The sequence below is a fragment of the Thunnus albacares genome, chromosome 11, assembly GCF_914725855.1.
Source record: "Thunnus albacares chromosome 11, fThuAlb1.1, whole genome shotgun sequence".
NCBI classification, from domain to species: Eukaryota; Metazoa; Chordata; class Actinopteri; order Scombriformes; family Scombridae; genus Thunnus; species Thunnus albacares.
Window position 1 is genome coordinate 30,846,042 of NC_058116.1, and position 9,138 is coordinate 30,855,179.

The 9,138-nt window shown below is 41.3% G+C and overlaps 1 long non-coding RNA gene across 1 annotated transcript; it reads right to left on the bottom strand.

The window, feature by feature from the left end:
* Positions 1-573: 573 nt before the first annotated feature.
* On the bottom strand, positions 574-5,317 carry LOC122991646. The gene is made up of 2 exons (XR_006405883.1): positions 4,103-5,317; positions 574-947 (listed from the first exon to the last, which is right to left on the bottom strand). It is a non-coding gene; the product is annotated as an uncharacterized LOC122991646 (long non-coding RNA).
* Between the last annotated feature and the right edge of the window lie 3,821 nt (positions 5,318-9,138).

Sequence of the window (9,138 nt, forward strand, 5' to 3'; positions counted from 1 at the left end):
TCCTGCACTCAAAATCATTTTCATCTCTTTGTTTGTTGTCCTGCTTTCATTCTCCTACACACACACCTGTCAACAACACCAATTTCCTGGATTGCCGAGCGTTTTCTGTTCTTTTCACGTGTCCACATTCAAATGTGGCGATCTGACAAGTGAGGGTGATTTCATGCACAAACAAGCCTGGACATTATTAAACTGGATTCTTTTAATGCAGAGAGATTTCAACGGTTTGCCTGCAAACGGCATCAAATATAAAGTAATGAAGCAGTCGTTAATGTGGTTGAAGATGATGTTGAAGAGAAGTGATTAATGTTATCATGAAGGCTCTGCGGTCAACATAATACTGTGTAATTTTGAAATTAATACTTTACAAATTGCACGTTATGCAGGTTGTATTGTCCTGTAAACGGCAACAGCAGCGGCAGAATAATCATCAAGTCATCAATATAAGAGACAACTGAGTGTAATTAATTCCAGGTTCAGGCTGAAAACGCCAAAGATAGATTCATTTCCTGTCCAAATGGACTGATGTGAGATGTCACTACAGAGAGCCAAAATGAAACCAGAACTTCCGGGTTCCTCATTCAAAATCACATTTTACGCTTTTTTTTTTCTCCACTGCAGAAACCTAACAACCCACAACCTGAAGCTTCCCATATGTAGCACGTGTGATTATCTGGATGTTAAATGAGAATTTGATTACGACGACCAGATGGGTGACAGGAGATCGGCTCGTTTAGGAGCTCGATGTGTGAGTACAACTGACACGATAATGCCAAAAAAACAAAATAAATACAAAACACAAAAACAGGATTTTGTCCTCGAGTCCAAAGAGTTCAGTTTGAGTTCAGAAGTTCAAAGGAAAAGAGTTCAGTTCGTCCTGCTGCACTCTGTGAGGGAATTAAATCCAATTTCCAGAGATTCGGAGGAAGTTCGCCATCGAAGCAAACCTGACGGGACAAAAAAACACCTCGACCAGGTAATTAACCTCAAAAGATCTTAAATCTTTGTTCTACAACATTCACAATTTCTCATTAACATAATTCATTTCATTCAAAATAGTCAAATTAAATTTCAAAGAAAACACAGTCTAGTTAAGGCTATATGTATTAATAAATAATATCAATTATGTAACACAAAAATATCCAAAAAAAAAAAACAAAACACACAAGGTTAAAATCTAAAGGACTCAAAAGGTTCAACTCATAAGAAACAAACCGTTAAATATTCAGTTCAACTCATTAACTGCCTTAAAATGACAGTTTTCAGGACTTTTACGTTAGCGGCTAACGGCTAAGCTAACAGTGATGGTAGCGGGAGCTGGTTAGCGACAACAATCCTGAAAACTCACTGCTAAACATAGAGAAATAGAGTTGTACCAGAACACACAAGAATAAGTGTGATTAAAGGACAAGTTCACAATTATCATATGAGATTTAATCCTGTAAGAAGTGACGTTATTAAAAGAGCGGCAGTCAAAGCTCAAACGATGGGAAACCATGATGGAAATATGACATGTTTGTTAGTTTCATGTATTGATGTGAGGAAGGTTACAGTCTCCTCATCATCGCTCCACACGGATGCTCTTCAGTGACGTTTCCAGTCACATGATTCGTGTCTGTTTCCAGTTTATTTTCACCAGTTTTTACACCTCAGACGTGACGAAAAACCTTCCTGCAATATTTCTACTTTTTCTTTTTTTAATGTCCTGTGGTTCTGCTCTAAACGGCTAAATTGAAAATGTGAATAAAAGCAGGTGGATGGAAACACTTAATGTGACAGACATAAAACTACATATATAGATATAAAGTTTATTATTATTATTATTAAACCTTTCAGGAACATTTTTCACTTTTTCAGAAAGAGCTGCAGAAAGAACTGAAGCAGCAGCTAACGAGGAAGTGATGTCAGAACTTTATAATTACACACAATAAAGCGGATTTACAGGTAAACAGGTACAGATACAGGTAAGAAGGATGCCCACCCTCCTCTACGCTGAGAAGGGTGTTATGGGTAATCGTAGAGACTTGCAGAGGATCCAACGTACACACCTTCCAAATCTCAACAACCTGCTCGTCAAGAGACTTGACTGCTGGAGACGAAAACAAACGTAAACGTGCTACATACGAGTATATAAAAGACACATCAACACGAACGTCTCCGAGCCCGGAGAACACATAATTCCACCTTAAGAAAGAAGAAGCTGTCCGGCAGCTTGTTTGCCAGCTGTGTCGGGAGCATGTTGAGGTGGAAGTGAGGGGGGGGGGGCTCTCGGCTGGCAGAAATGGCAGCAGCAGAGGTGCGGGTCAGGAAAAAGGAGCCTGTTTCATCACCGTCGACGCCCTGAATGAGTTACAGACCAACAGGACGTGTAAGAGGATCCAGCCGCTCTGCTGCGGCTGGGATTGAAGTGCCGTCAGATGCTGTTATAAGGTCACTTATAGCTTTACTTGATCCACTCAGGCAGCACTGACAGATCGGCCGACTGCTGCTGACACTCGTGAAGACACAGAGGTGACTGAATATATATATAGATATATATATACTGTATGTGTGCGCTGCTGTCGGCGAGTGAAACATGCAAATGAAAACAACTGTTTGGGTCATACGAGGCAAACCGCTCACATGCAGTCTCGCTAAACCCACCCTCACATCAAAAAAGCAACGGCGGGAGCACGGAGGCCCCCGCGAGTGTGAATGTGTGTGTGATCGGAGGGAGTCGTAATAGAGAGAGTGAGGAATGCAGAGAGGGTCAGAGACTCAGCCGCTGCTCTCACATTCTGTAAATGTGGGTGGGCTGCTGCAGGCTGACGACTCCCATCCAAACCCCACGAGAGACGTTCACTACAGTATACCTGCACAACGCCAGGGATGGAGCTCAATAGCATTTCATCAAATTTAAAGGACATGTCAACAAATCTCTCAATGAACTGATATGTGTGTATCCAAAGCTTGACATATCTTATTCCTCCGTTGTTGTCCAAAAACTATTAAAAACACTGGGTGACATGTTCCTTCATCATGAAGAGTTTGGTCACGTTAGTTTGTTTAGAAACGGCTGCAAAGACTAATAACAGCATCATGTTTTCAGTCTCTGGAGAGTAGTTCTGTGTAAGGCAGATGCTACTGAGCATGTGCAGGAACATGGTTCTGTTTACAGCTTCGCTAGCTTATTCTGCTACGTATCACGACCTCTGGATTTTGTACTGAAGGTCTATGAGAAATTTACAATGTAGTACAAGTTCATTTGTACGTATTCTTGCCCTATTTGTTCATAACACCGCAGCTTCCACTCCAGCAGTACTGTCTAGACAGAGGAGGAACTCATATTGCCCCCCTAGATTATCTTCACTCATCGGGGGTGTTGAAAACCCCCTCTGTGGTGCAGCCACTACAAATAGACCTGTTCAGTTTTCCCACTGTCACCTCAGCAACCTCCCTGTGCTCGGTGCATATCATCCCTCCTGCTGCCGCCGTGTGACCGGCGGTATTTAAAGGTGACAACAGCGCAGTTGAAACAGTTTTGTTACCGCTGTGGCCCGATGGAGGCTCTGCAATCACAGCAAGGCTCTGCTACTAACATATAAATTATCACCAAATATAAAACAACTGATATGAATACCTGTGAAGGAAGGAGGTGCAGGTAGCGGTGGAAATTACATTTACGTTACATTTCTACTTTTTTAACTGGTGGCTTTGGTGATAAATATTTTACGTGTGGAAGATATGATCAATTTATAGAAAATGATATGTTGTTATAGATTAAAGTAGCCAACAGTAGTTATAATTAGCTCCACCTTCACCAGGTATAACAGAAAATTATGACTTTATATAATACAGCTCACAGTACAACTACACAGCTGTTTGTACTTGTACATTTGCTGATAATACTTCAGTTTTAATGTATTTCTTTTGAATGCAGGATGTAGTGAAGTATTAGCCGGGTGAACGAGTGAAACAGGCACTAGCCAGGACGACTCAGCAAGGACAGGGGTCCTTTACAACTGCTCACCATGGATGTATTATGAGAACTGGACTTAAAGATGGCGCCGTGTTCATTCCTATGAAAGCTGCTCAGTGGTGCATGAAGCCTAAAAGACGTTACCTGGATGTTGCTCACACTTCCTGATCACCGGGTCCATGGAGCGCGCTCACTACAGACTTCCGCTGGCCGAGCCCGCTAACTTCTGATTGGCCCTCCGCTCACTTGAATGGGGATAAAATCGTTTAATCCTGCGGCTCTTCTAGACTTTCCAAATATTATCAGACCGAATGGATCAAATTCTGATTGAGTTGTGACAATTAAAGAAATGTATTCACCGTTTTACAGACGCTCCTTTTCCAATGATTGTGTGCAGGAAAAATGCTTTTTTGGGCCGATGTGCATCACGTGACTGACCCGGAAGTTGTAATAACACAGTTTGATCACTGTGTCAAATAGCAGAGCCTAGTGAGAGGAGCTAGTTCAGGCAACCTGGTTCTGGAAGTAAAAATCCTGTTAATATTTCCCATAGAAAATGTTATGTGACTCAAACTTTGGGCTCTTCTACGTTTTCAGCATTAAACTCTAAAAAACTACATTAGAAAATATCTGGTTCTTTATTAAAAAGTCAAAGGGACATCAAAATGTCAGGATAGAAGTTAACTACGACTCCCAAGGTGCATTTCAGCAAGAAACGGCCAATCACTAAGCTTAAAATTCTTCCATGTGCACCGCTAACGTTGAAAGTTACGATATTGAACACCAAAAACTAATACTACTAAAAAAACTAATTTTACAATCTGCAGAGTGAATCAGCTCATTTTAAATTTCTGGGTTCAGCGTTTTGAATTCATTACCGCTTTGATTCATGCTCATGGCTTCTTCTCCATAGCAACATGGGCCGAGGCTCATGGGTACTGTAGTATTCTTAGCCATCCGCCAAAATAAAAGACAGACAAAACGTGATTTCTCAGAAATGAAGCTGAGATAATTGAAACTGATACAATATAAACCTCTAGAGAGTCCTGAGTTTCTATGTTCTTATATTTTGAAATGGGAATATGGATAATTTGCTTATACTAACTCGTGAATGTGGCATGCTAATGCTAATGTATGCTAAAGTGACGGTTATTACTGATTTATGTCGGTTTTACTATTTTATTAACTCACTATAAGTCATAATCAGGAGATGTTTTCTCATAATTATGAGATAAATCCTCAATTGAGTTACAGCTATCAATGAATATTCATCATTTCACTCCCTCTAAAATTTACATTTGCTGCTACTTTTAAAGTTCCCCTCCACTCAAAAACATTCTTCTTCTTCTCTGTGTCACATCTGCTGAAGGAGGAAAGTTTCTCTGAACTCACCTTATAAATCTCAGTTTAACACGTGTACTTAGTGACTAGTTTGGAGCCAATCGTGATGAAAAAAGTGTGATGTGTAAACTTTGAAGCACAAACACTGAGGAGACATCTGGTGTCCAGCAGGAAAACTTTAGAAATTATAAACATTTACATAATCACAGAATATTAACTTCTCATCTCAATCAGAGAACATGTCATTTTTAGAACAGACAAAAAAAATATAAGACTTATGTAAATAGAAAACATTGTTATTGTAATGTGTGTGTGTGTTTTACTTTGTGTTCCAGAGACCAAAAGTTTCAGTTCAACTCAACTTGTCTGCAGATGTTTGTTATTATCGGCTGTTTTTTTTTTTTTTTGTCAATGAACAGACCTGCTCAAATAAACACTGTGTTACAGCTATGAATGCAAAAAGATAACTGATTAACACTCCTCATAAATAACTTATTAATTTGCTTTCAGGCAAAATTCCTTTCAATACCCTAACAATTTATAAGAAGTGTCTCTTAAATATTTATAAGCCAGGGTAAGTGGGCAATTTGCGCCTGACTAATGACAAGAGCATTCCCTCTAATTACACAAGTTGAAATGGGATTAGACAGTTTTTATTTCTTAAAGGCCATTGACTGGCATAACCACCAGCGTCAGGCAGTCACCGCTGACAGGGATGGAAGCCGCCATTACACGCCGCGCTAATAAAAGTGTGTCGTTTAATTAAGGCTAACGTTTCCTCTCATAATAAAGCAGCGCGTTTGAAGACCGTGCCTTGACGTATCAAGAGATTTGTACTTACACCCCCGCACGTAATTAATAAGACAACAATATCGCACAGTGCCCGTGGTTCAGCATTCGAACGGCGGCAGCAGCGCTGGCAAACACACACACACACACACACACACACACACACCACAAAGCTGCTAATAAACAATATGGAAATGGGATTCCCTGATGACCTCCGGAGGGGTTTCAGAATTCACACGCATTTCGTGCACAAATATTTCGGGCAAACGCTTATGAATACAAGAGCGCTTCAACCTTGTGAAAGTGGCAGCTCAAAACCCTTGATGACGGTTCAACATTTATTTCAGTCCCCCAGCAGTGAGGATATGGCTCAGAATCAGACAGAGGCTACAGTATCCAACCCCCCCCCCCCCCCCGCCCTCCTCCTCCTCCCCACCCCGATCCTCCCCATACAACTGAGACAGAAGGTTATTGCTGATATGGCGAGGCTTTGAGGGCCATTATCAGACAGCACAAACAATTAAGGGTGTCAATAATGAGAGAATAAGAGTGGTCTTTTGTGGAGCGCCTTTTGTGGCGGAGGCCCCTCTGGCATGAAAAGACCGAGACACACTGTTGGACCTCCCCCTCGCTGGTGTGCCGATGTAGTCATTAGCTAGTGATAAGCCCAGGGATACAGCGCAGGATCCAATTTGGGGAGGAAAAAAAAAAAAAAGCTGTAAACCTATGGCGGATACGTATGCTCTTACATGAAGAAAGATTTCTAATCAAGATCGAACCGGGATCGCCTGAAACACACAATGTGGTAATATCACGACCAGCGCCAGATAAATATTCAGCCTTACTGTCATCATCAGGGTCATTTTTCTCCTGTTGTCCTCTCCCGCCATTGATTGACACCTGCATCCGCCAGGCCTTGGAGAGCAGCCAGCCGTTCTCTTGTGTCGCGGCTCTGCATGGTCGATCACGGGGGTCCCGCCCTCGGACCCTGGCTGCCGGGGCCCCGGCGGGGGAATCGCTCAGCCCCCCGACGACACGTTTAGGAAGTAGCGCTGGCTGGTAATTGTCCTGTGCCAGCGGGGAAGGTGGAGGGACACAGCGACGGGACAAAAGGAGGAGAGGATGAGCGTGAGGGACGAGGCCTCTGAGCCTTTCATGGGAAGAGGAGCCGTCTAGACATCAATGCTTCACAGGAGAGCCTGAGCCTCTTTTAATATGACTTTGAGAAACTCTTGTTCCCCTCTTTAGTTGCTTTGGGGTGGGAAAAAAGAAGTCTGGTTTGTGTTTCGGGGGGGGGGAGGTGGGGAGGTCAGATTCAGTGATCCAAGGCAGAGCTTGACCTTGCTGATACAACTTGATGTCAGAGATGTGATGACAACAGTCTGTATCAGGGTTTACATGTCACAGCGCCCACTCGCCTCTTTTCAAATCTTTATCGGCCTGATGTTACTGATAGCTGACGTTTAGGGCAGATATTCTAGTATTAACCAGTAATTAGTTCTGGACATGTTTCAAAGGTCTTTAAAACCTCATTTACCCAAAGAAAAAAATGTTTTTGTGCATATGAATGTAGTTTTTTTTAAAGTCCCCCTCCACTTAAAAACATGTCGGATGTTTCTCAATTTAACACACGAGCAGGATTTGTGACATCACAAATAGTTTGGAGCCAATCGTGGTCGAGCGTGCGACTTATACGAGTGTGATGTGGAAACAGTGAAGTCGGAGACGTTTTGCAAAACATATTTACAGATTCATAGATTCTGGATTTTACAAGATATCAAGAATTTCTAAGGATGTAATTGAACTTTTTTGTGGAAAAAACAAAATTATTATTCAAAGCATAATACGATTGGAATAATTTACCTGTGAATATTCGTTTCTGTTGTTGTTTGGCACTGACTGTTACTTTATAGATTAATCATTTTTCTTCAACAGTGTCTATTCTAAGGTTGTTGCTCTTCTGTTTCTGTTACTTCATTTTTAATTGTCGTGTTGTTGTATTATTGGGTCTTGAATTGTTTTTTTATATCTTTTTTTCCTGAGTATTTTCTGGACCCCCTTGTAAATGAGATGGGTGATACATCTAAAGTTGTTTATCCTGATATAATAAACCTCGTCTTAAATTATTTTTATAGTGTGTCTTGAACATGTCTGGACAAATCGGTTACATCTACCATCACTACCCACTGGTTCATTCTCTATGTTGCTAATGCTAATGCTAATGCTAATGCTAGACTGCATTTCACTGCACTGGTACTTCATGTGTGTGACAGTAAAATCTAATTTCATCTGGAGTTCAACCACCAATCTGTGAATGTATTCTGAAATAATAAACACAATAATGTGATGAACAGATGGAAGAACCTCATAGGATCATATTCATACATGACAAAGTGTTCACATTCACTATACACTATACTGCACATCTGTGGTTCCCAGTGTTCTGGGGCACTTTGAGGAAGAATCATATTGTTCTGTTATTGTGTGTTCTTAAACGTTGGCGACATTTAATTTAACTAAGTTGTATGTTACAAAAATAAAAAAGAATATCAGGATATCAAAATCATCCTGTTTAAAACTCTGCTTACTCTGCTTTTATTATGTATCCACTCATGGTTGCTGGTTGTCATAGTAACGCAACACGCTTTCTGGCTTTTTTCAGGAGCTCAGCAGTCAGAAGAACAGCGAGTTTCAGAGCAGCGAGACGATAAACAGCTCAAAGAAATGCTGAAACATCTCAGCTGTCAATCACAGCCTGTATATGCAGATAGACGTAGCGAGGTGTGATGTCACCAGCTGGTTTCATTGTAGCTGGTTTGAAGCTCAGAGTTGCAGCTTATGATTAGCGCCATCTTTACCGTTCAGAGCCAGGAGCTTCCAGATAAGGAGTGCAGGGTGTTGCCTTTCACGTCCTGCTACCTCAGACCCAAGCTAACGCTAGCTTACTGGGAACACTTAGTGCTGCACACTTGAGCTAACGTTAGCTATTTAGCTAAATTGTGCTAATAGGGCAGCTAACATAATCAAGTAACATTAAACTTAGTGAAATA